Source organism: Lolium perenne, chromosome 5 (assembly GCF_019359855.2).
Source record: "Lolium perenne isolate Kyuss_39 chromosome 5, Kyuss_2.0, whole genome shotgun sequence".
Lineage (NCBI taxonomy): Eukaryota > Viridiplantae > Streptophyta > Magnoliopsida > Poales > Poaceae > Lolium > Lolium perenne.
In genome coordinates this window covers 148,209,485-148,219,808 of record NC_067248.2, presented here as the reverse complement: position 1 = coordinate 148,219,808, position 10,324 = coordinate 148,209,485, and positions in this window count along the sequence as shown.

Below are 10,324 nucleotides of genomic sequence, written 5' to 3'. Positions count from 1 at the left end.
TTCTAAACTCTAGCCATAATTAAACCATATGTGAATAATCACTATTGTTTAGCACTAGCAAAATATAATGTGTTCATCATGCATAGGTTATAAAATTCAAATCACCTAAATACATTTGGTTCCTAAATTAAAAGGAACTAAAATAAAAACATAGGTCCATGTCTATTTTCATTAAACCTCACCAAGTATCAATTTAATCATAAAATAAATATTTATTTGAAAAGCAACACTATGAAGTAAGCAATAGTATCAAGATATCTTGATACTCAAATATTTTGGAACCTGCAAAACAAACAGAATACAAATTTGAATCCAAATTACAAATAGAAATCAGTAAATAAAAACCAGAAATTTGAAAAGAGAAAAAGAGAGGGAAAGGATTACCTTACCTAGATCGGAGCAGCCGAAGCCAACCCAACAGGAGCCCAGCATCACAGCCATCGACGAAGCCTAGCTTTGGCCTAGCCCACGATACCATCGTCTTGTTTTCACACAGGTGGAGACCATCGTCTTCGTCCATCGCTGCAAGCTGCTCGCTGTCGCCTCGACGCCGCCCGACCACGCCAAGATCCTCGCCGCCGCTGTCTGGCGACTATAAAGCTCAATGCGCCGCCACTAGATGAACCCTAACCCTAGAATCCCCTCTCTCTGCTTTAATTTCGAGAAGAACCGAAACCCTAGCTTCCCCGGCCAACTCTTCTCGCTGGTGATTGGAGCCTCCCCGCGACTCGACGTCGACGCCATCGACCTCTCCGTACTCGACTTGCCCACCCTGTACAAGGAATCGAGCCGCCGTTCTCGGGAGCGTCCACACCCACTCCATCCTCTCTAACGCCGGTCACCATCGTCACCGACGATTTGGACCACCCCAGTCCTCGCCGTCAAGCTCTACCGACTCCTGGTGAGCTTCTGCATCTTGCAGTGTCCCTGGCCTGCTCGATTGTGCCCCGTAGTACCGCCTCGTCGTCGTTCACTGTCCGCCGCCGCTCGGGCTTGCCGTCGGCAAGGTTCCGATGACCATTTGGTCACAACAACACCGCCACTAGGTTCACGAAGTTGCGCTGATTCGATTAGGCACACGCGCCGCGCCGCGAGAGTCCTCTACTGCCACCGACAGTGAGCGCCACGTCCCCGATTTTGACTCGGTCAGCGGCCAACGTGGCAGCTGACTCGCACACATGCCCACCTGTCTGTGTGGGTAGGATTAGCTCGGTGCATTTAGGATTTTAGTTTATTTCAAAAATTCAGAAAATGACTGAAACTTTACATAAATAAATAAAATTCATGATAGCTCGGAAAAATGCAAATAAGATATCAAATTGTTCACAAAAATAAACTCTATTCGAATAAAATATAATATAAAAATGTTTTTCAAAATGAAAATTTAATTATTTTAACTTTATTAAATATGCCTTTTCATTTGTTTTAAAAATACAATTTGAATTCAATAATTAGTGAAGTTTCAAAACTAAATATTAATTATTCAGTAGGAAAATAAAATATTAAGATTAGTTTTCTTTATAAAGTTCATCAATTAAAATATTAGTGGTATTTCATAAACCCTAATTTGCAACTTATCTATTACTAATTCATTTAATTAATAATCAAGTAAGAAAATGTTAAAAGCTAATATTATTTTGTTGGTTCAAAAATTTCTTACTTAAATATTTTAATTCACCAGTTATTATTTTAAAAACCTTACAATAATTATAAAACCCTAACACTTAAATTAAACTCTAAATAGGAATTACTTTAATTCTTAAATCTTTTTAAATAATAAAAAGATAAGACCATTATTAATCTTACTTCAAAGTGAATTTTAACTTCAAATCTATTACCAACTATTATATTAAGGATTTTATCATAATTAGTGATGGGTTCGTTGCATGGAAAACAAAATTTTTCTACCGCGAATAAGAACAAAACCAAGATCCAATCTAGGAAGAGGCAAGATCTAATATATCAATATCGAAGCAACGAGATGTATGAGAGTCTAACCCCCGAAGATCGAAAGCCTTACGAGATCAGATCTCGTTATTGATGTAGTCGATCATCCCGGTGCTGCAATCTGGCAGCACTTCCGTACTCGGTCGTGCGTACGGTGTCAATGACGTCCTTCCTCTCCCCGTTCCAGCGGGCAACGGAGGTGGTAGATCCCCTCGGAATCCCAGCAACACGACGGCGTGGTGGTGGAGGTGGAGGAGAAATTCCTGCAGGGCTTCGCCAAGTCTGCGCAGGAAGAAGGAGGAGGGAGAGAGAGGGGCGGCTAGGGCTTGGGGGGATGATGTGCTGCGCCCCAGCCCTCCCCTCCCTCTTATATAGGCGTGGGGGCTGCCTTGGCCCCTCCTCCAAGCCCTTGGGTCGGCCAAAACAAGGGGGCAACTTCCCCCCAAGTTAAGTCCCTATTTTCAAGGGATTTGATCTTATCCACTTGATCCAAACGTGTGGGCCTTGGGGGGCTGGTGTGCCTGGCCCATGTGGGCCTATGTGACCCCCTCTGGTCCATGTTGGTCGTCCGGGATAGGTGGGCCCCACTATGGTACCCTCCGAAACCTTCTAGAATGTCCGGTACAATACCGAAAAATCCTGAACTTTTCCGGTAACCCTGAAAATGACTTCCCATATATGAATCTTATTCTCCGGACTATTCCGGACCTCCTCGTGATGTCTTGGATCCCATCCGAGACTCCGAACAACATTCGGTCTCCATCTCATATTCCAAATCAACTATACGACATCGAACCTTAAGCGCGTCACCCTAGGGTTCGTGAACTATGCAGACATGATCGAGACTCCTCTCCGATCAATAACCAATAGCGGGACCTAGAGACCCATAATGGATCCCACACATTCAGAGATAACTTAGTGATCGATTGAACCATTAACATACGATACTGATTCCCTTTGTCAAGTGATACTTTATGTCAACACCCGTATTTTTAAGTCCAGATGCCTATTATGCCATACATCGCAATCCCAGGAAGATTGTTTTTGCGAGACATAACAGTTGAATATCATAGAGTCATCATTCATTACAATACCAACATAGTCATTACATAAAAAGGATCACATGATCCTGTCTCATTACAACACTTGATCTATTGATCATTACACAAATATGTAGCGGAAGCGAAGTAGTAGTGGACTATCTATTCCACATGCAACGCTTGACGTTAGGAGTAGCTCCTAATTGTTGTAGACGTCCTGCTGGCCATCATCTTCATACTGCTGTTCAGCTTCATAGTCTGGCCATTTGAATAGCCAGGGACACAGCCGTGAGTACTTTCAAGTACTAGCAAACTAATACTAGTGTAAGCACTAACATTTCTATTGAGAGTGTTCTAAGCTCTAGGGTTATTTGCATAAAGCCAATTTTATTTCATAAACGTTTTAGTAAAAGACTCCTCATGTGCTAACTAACTCAAGTGGGAACATTAGTGTCATTCTCATAACTCTGTTGTGATTCAATTCAAAGTCACCTTTCAAATTCAATTCACAAGTCATATTTGATATAAATTTTTGATGACGGAACAGTATGGCCTTTCCAACTATCCATGACCGCGGACGCGGCTATTCGAATAGGTTTACACTCTGCAGAGGTTGCACACTTGTGCCACAACATTTGATTACATCCGTCAAGGATAACCTCGAATAATCGTAACTCAGTACGCGGATCATCAACCGTTAACCTTTCACTTACACACCCTAGTATAGGCACCTCTCCCCATGAGCTTGGCCTCCCGGTGATAGCCAACTGTTATCCCGGGAACTGCACAGGGCTTGGGTCGTACATTCACCTCATTTCACGTCATTTCGCTTTAAACGGAGGTAGCCTCAGCATAACCTCTATGACGCTTGTTTAGAGGGAACCCATACTAAGACACTTAAATTTCCAGCTAAGCCTTACCCATAATCAGTTATTGTGGGGGTACTCAAGAATTGGAATGGTATCGCATCCAACTCAATCATCAGTTTTTTATCAAATTCACCAAGTCAATCATGTCACATTCACCTTCAAAATCTTTCAATGGAAATGACTCATCATTCCAAGGTTTTCAAAGTCATTTCAATTCACATGTTCCCATCTAGAGTAGTCATTCTTAATTTAGCACTAGCCACTAAGTGTGAGGGGTGCTAAGTAGTTTGCCTTGCTTTTAGGCAACTTTGATGCTCTTGTATTACTCCAATACTGATAACCCACAAGTATAGGGGGTGTATCGTAGTATCTTCGATAAGTAAGAATGTCGATCCCAACGAGGAGCAGAAGGTGTTGGCAGCAGTTTCGATGAAGGATTCACTGTAAATGCTCACAGACAAGTGTTCAGGGGTTTTTGATGTAACAGATGAATAAAGTACGAGTAAGTAAAGTGCGAGAGTAATAATTGCAGCGAGTGGCCCAATCCTTTTTAGCACAAAGGACAAGCCGGTTTGTTTACTTATAATGACCAAACGTTCTCGAGGACACACGGGGTTTTAGTCTAGTGCTTTCGCTACATACGGCTAATTAATCTTCATTGTTTTGATAAGTGTTGTGTGGGTGAACCTATGCTAATGTACCGCCCTTCCTAGGACTAATACATACTTGTGATTATACCCCTTGCAAGCATCCGCAACTACAAGAAAGTAATTAAGATAAATCTAACCACAGCCTTAAACTCTGAGATCCTGCTATCCCTCCTGCATCGATATACCAACGGGGGTTCAGGTTTCTGTCACGCCGGCAACCCCGCAATTGGCAAACGAGTACAAGATAAATTCCCCTAGGCCCATAAAGGTGAAGTGTCGTGTAGTCGACGTTCACACGACACAACTAGAAGAATAACACCACAACTTAAATATCATAACATTGAATATTACTCAACCATACTTCACTACTAACATTTAGACTTCACCCATGTCCTCAAGAACTAAATGAACTACTCACGAGACATCATATGGAACATGATCAGAGGTGATATGATGATGAATAACAATCTGAACATAAACCTTGGTTCAACGGTTTCACTCAATAGCATCAATAACAAGTAGAAATCAACACCGGGAGAGTTTGCCCTATCAAACAATCAAGAGCAAACCCAAATTGTTACAGCGGTGACGGCGTGCAGCGGTGGAGACGGAGGTGATGATGATGGAGATGATGATGATGGTGGTGGAGATGATGTCCAGCTCGATGGCGGTGGCGATGGCGTCGATTTCCCCCTCCGGGAGGGAATTTCCCCGGCGGATCTCAGCCAGCCGGAGAGCTCTTTTCTCTCTGGTGTTCTCCGCCCCGCAGAGGCGGCTGTGACTCTTCGCGACTTATCCCCCGGAGCTTAGGTTTTCGGGACAAAGAAATACGCGAAGGAGAGGAGGCCAGAGGGGGCTGTGGGCCCCTCTCCACATGGCGGCGCGGCCAGGGCAGGGCCCGCGCCGGCCTATGAGGGGGGCCCATGGTGGCCCTCCTTGGCTCCTCCTTCTGGCTCTCGTCATCTTCTGGAAAAATAGGATTTTTCATATAAATTTCGTCAATTGTTGATCTTCCGAAATATTGCATTCTGACAGTGCTTTTTCCAGCAGAATCCTGACTCCGGTGCGCGATCCTCCAATAATCATGAAACATGCAAAATAGATGAAATAACATAAGTATCATCTCCAAATATGAAATATATCAATGAATAACAGCAAATTATGATATAAAATAGTGATGCAAATTGGACGTATCAACTCCCCCAAGCTTAGACTTCGCTTGTCCCCAAGCGAAACTGAACTCGGTAAACAGGACCACATGTTTATGGAGTGAAGAGTCGATAAATAAAATACGGACAAGAAGCATCATATTCATTCACACAAGACATTCTAGTAAACAACTTCCTCATATAATTCAACTTGAAACAAGTACATGGTAATCACAAATGAAGGTGCATGAGAAATCATAATTAGTGATGGCAAACTTCGTTCTTGGTCAGAGAACAATTAACAGGTTATACTTATCTTATCGAGCAGCGCTCTCATGTTAAAGTTTATATGGCACAACTTGCATACTCAATCATAATAATCTCCTCATGATCATTGATAACTTTCAGAGCTATATTCATTCAGATAAAACTTGTACTAAACAAGGAAGAATAAAAGACATGATGAAGCAAATCACAATATAATGGTTTGATCACAACAACTCGAATGCTTGCTTAAGATGGATGGAAATAGGTTTACTGACTCAACATAAAGTAAAAGACAGGCCCTTCGCAGAGGGAAGCATGGATTAAATCATGTGCTAGAGCTTTTTAAGTTTTGAAATCATATAAAGAGAATAAAAAGTAACATTTTGAGAGGTGTTTGCTGTTGTCAACGACTGGTAGCGGGTACTCTAACCCTCTTGCCAGACAAACTCTCGAAGAGCGGCTCCCATAAAGTTTTATTTTAGGTTGGCACTCCTTCCAACCTTGCTTTCACAAACCATGGCTAACCGAATCCTCGGGTGCCTGCCAACAATCTCATACCATGAAGGAGTGCCTTTTTATTTAGTTTTATTATAATGACACTCCTTCCCTCCTTTGCTTTCTCAAGCCATGGCTAACCGAATCCTTCGGGTGCCGTCCAACAATCACATACCATGGAGGAGTGTCTATTTAGGTTAATTAATTTGGGACTGGGAATCCCATTGCCAGCTCTTTTTGCAAAATTATTGGATAAGCGGATGAAGCCACTAGTCCATTGGTGAAAGTTGCCCAGCAAGATTGAAAGATAAAACACCACGTACTTCCTCATGAGCTATAGAACATTGACACAAATAAGAGATAGTAAATTTTGAATTATTTAAAGGTAGCACACGAAGTATTTACTTGGAATGGCAGGAAATACCATGTAGTAGGTAATTATGGTGGACACAAATGGCGTAGGTTTTGGGTTAGGGTTTGGATGCACGAGAAGCATTCCCTCTCAGTACAGGTCTTTGGCTAGCAAGGTTAATTAGCAAGCATAAGAGTCGAGGGAAACAAACAAATATACATGTGATAGAAACAATCATGCATCTTCCTTGTAAGCACAAACAATTTTAACTTCAGAATAATAAGCTATGAGCTAACAAGAAAGGAAGACAATGAAACAACTACATGTATTTCTCTTTTCTACTTAAACCTCAAAGTGTTGTTGCTATTGACCAATGCTAAGTTTGCCAAAACCAAATAGATTTATTCAATGCTCCCAAAGTGATACCAATACTAATAACAAGATCAATCATATAATAGGGATTGCAAACTAAAATAAGATGTGCAATATGTAAATGATAAGACCTCTCATTAATACTTCATAACGATAACTCACACCAAGGGATACATAGACAACCAACTAAAGGAGAGATACTTCCACACTGCAACCCATCTTATATGATAACTTCCCTACTCATGATATGACACTACTTGATAGTAAAAAGTAAAAGATAGTGATGATGTGATACCGCGGCACTGCCCCAAGCTTGGAACAAACCAAGGGGATGCCAATACCGATGATGAATTACTCCTTCGGTGATGGTGGTGATGAATTCCTCCCACGCTTCTTACAGATCTCCTTCAGCTTCAGCTTCTCAGTTTGGCAGTTCTGCACTAAGACTCGAAGAGATTCATTGTTATCTGAAGTTGGCGGTGGCGGCCTTGTGATGGGAATCGAGTAATATTCCAGCATTCTACGGAGTCGGTAATTCTCCTCATGAAGTATCTCCACTTCTCTTCTTAGAGCACGGTATTGATCACAAAACTCATCGATAGCCCGTAGAGCTTCTTCCAACACAGGGAAAGAGTCGAGGCTAAGAGTAGGTGGTAAGGGTCCCTGCAAGTTATGAGAGAAAGAACGTCGTGTGTCAACAGATCCCACCAAGATTTGCTTACTCCCAACGGCTTGTTGCTCTTGTTTTGACGACACCCTCTTCACTTCTTCCTCCGAAAACCCCTTGCCCTTGTTGTCGGAGGCCATGGTGCTCCTAGATTGAAAATAGACCCTGGCAGAAAACAGCTCGAGACAAAACACGTCGAGAAAACGATATACGGACCTCCAGGGGTCCGGGGGATTATATAGCAGGAATTTTTACGGCATAAGGAAAGTACCAGATCGAACCAGGGTCGGAAAGAGGCGACGAGGCGGCCAGCTCATAGGGCGGCGCAGGCCAAGGCCTGGCCGCGCCGGCCTATGGGGGCACGCCCTTTTGCGTCTCCTCCGCTCCGTTTCGATCTCATAATTTTTCATATTTTCCAAAAACAACAAAAACATTGTTTGGAAAGTAAATCGCGAACTTTTTATTACCTGTACTGTTACCTATTCAAATTCGAGTTCTGGCGGACTGTCAATTTGACCTTTGATGAAAGCCTCCGGTGTTTCCACTCGAATAACATCAACATCTACATTATAAGAATCACCTGAGATATAATGCTTGAGTCTTTGTCCATTCACCACTTGTGTGGCATTGCCTTGGAGAGAGCTAATTTTAATTGCTCTTGAACGATACACCTCCTCAACAACATATGGTCCTTCCCATTTCGAGAGTAGTTTCCCTGCAAAGAATCTGAGACGAGACCGATACAATAGGACTTTATCCCCAATATTAAATTCTCTTTTGATAATCCTTCTATCATGCCATTTCTTAACTTTCTCTTTAAAGAGTTTAGCATTTTCATAAGCTTCACTTCTCCATTCATCTAGAGAACTCAATTGCAACAACCTCTTATTACCGGCAAGTTTAGGATCTTTATTTAATTCTCTAACAGCCCAATAAGCTTTGTGCTCTAGTTCTAAAGGTAAATGACAAGCTTTCCCATAAACCATTTTATAAGGTGACATTCCCATGGGATTTTTATAAGCAGTTCTATAAGCCCATAGTGCATCCTTCAATTTACTAGCCCAATTCTTTCTAGTTTTATTAACAGTCTTTCCCAAAATAGATTTAATCTCTCTATTTGATAATTCTACTTGACCACTAGTTTGAGGATGATAAGCGGAAGCAATTCTATGATTAATACCATACTTAGCAAGAGTTTTTCTAAAACCTCCATGAATAAAATGAGAACCTCCATCAGTCATAATATATCTAGGCACTCCAAATCTAGGAAAAATAATATCTAAAAGCATTCTTAAAGAGGTCTCACCATCAGCACTTTTTGTAGGTATGGCTTCCACCCATTTAGTAACATAATCAACAGCAACAAGTATATGAGTATTACCTTCTGAGGACGGAAAAGGTCCCATGAAGTCAAATCCCCAACAATCAAATGGTTCAATAACAAGAGTATAATTCATAGGCATTTCATTGCGTCTGGAGATATTACCAACCCTTTGGCATTCATCACAAGATAAGGTAAACTTCATTGCGTCTTTGAAGAGAGTTGGCCAATAAAAACCTGATTGTAGAACCGTTTGCGCAATTCTTTCTCCGGCGTGATGTCCTCCATAAGCACTACCATGACATTTACTCAATATCTCCTGTTGTTCATATTCGGGAACACATCTTCGCAGAATACCATCCACTCCTTCTTTATATAAGTGTGGGTCATCCCAAAAATAATGCCTTAAATCATAAAAGAATTTCCTCCTTTGCTGAGCTGAAAAGGTTGGAGGCATGTACTTGGAAACAATAAAGTTAGCATAATCAGCATACCAAGGGCTATCTCGCGAGCTCACCTTTATTACAGCCAATTGTTCATTTGGAAAACTATCATTAACAGGAACATGATCATAAGCAATATTTTCCAATCTAGACAAATTATCAGCAACAGGATTATCAGCACCTTTCCTATCTACAATATGTAAATCAAATTCTTGCAACAGAAGTACCCATCTAATAAGCCTTGGCTTAGCATCTTTCTTTTGCATAAGGTATCTGATTGCAGCATGATCAGTATGTATAGTAACTTTTGAATCAACAATATAAGATCTAAACTTATCACAAGCAAAGACTACAGCTAACAATTCTTTTTCAGTAGTAGCATAATTTCTTTGAGCAGCATCAAGAGTTTTACTAGCATAATGAATAACATTCAGTTTTTTATCTACTCGCTGTCCAAGAACAGCGCCTACAGCAAAATCACTAGCATCACACATAATTTCAAATGGTAAGTTCCAATCGGGAGGTTCAACTATAGGAGCAGTTGTTAAGGCTTTCTTTAGAGTTTCAAAAGCTTCCTTACAATCATCATCAAAAACAAAAGGTACATCTTTTTGAAGAAGATTAGTAAGAGGCTTTGAAATCTTGGAGAAGTCTTTAATAAACCTCCTATAAAACCCAGCATGACCAAGAACACTACGAATACCTTTAACATCCCTGGGATAGGGCATCTTCTCAATTGCTTCAACTTTAGCT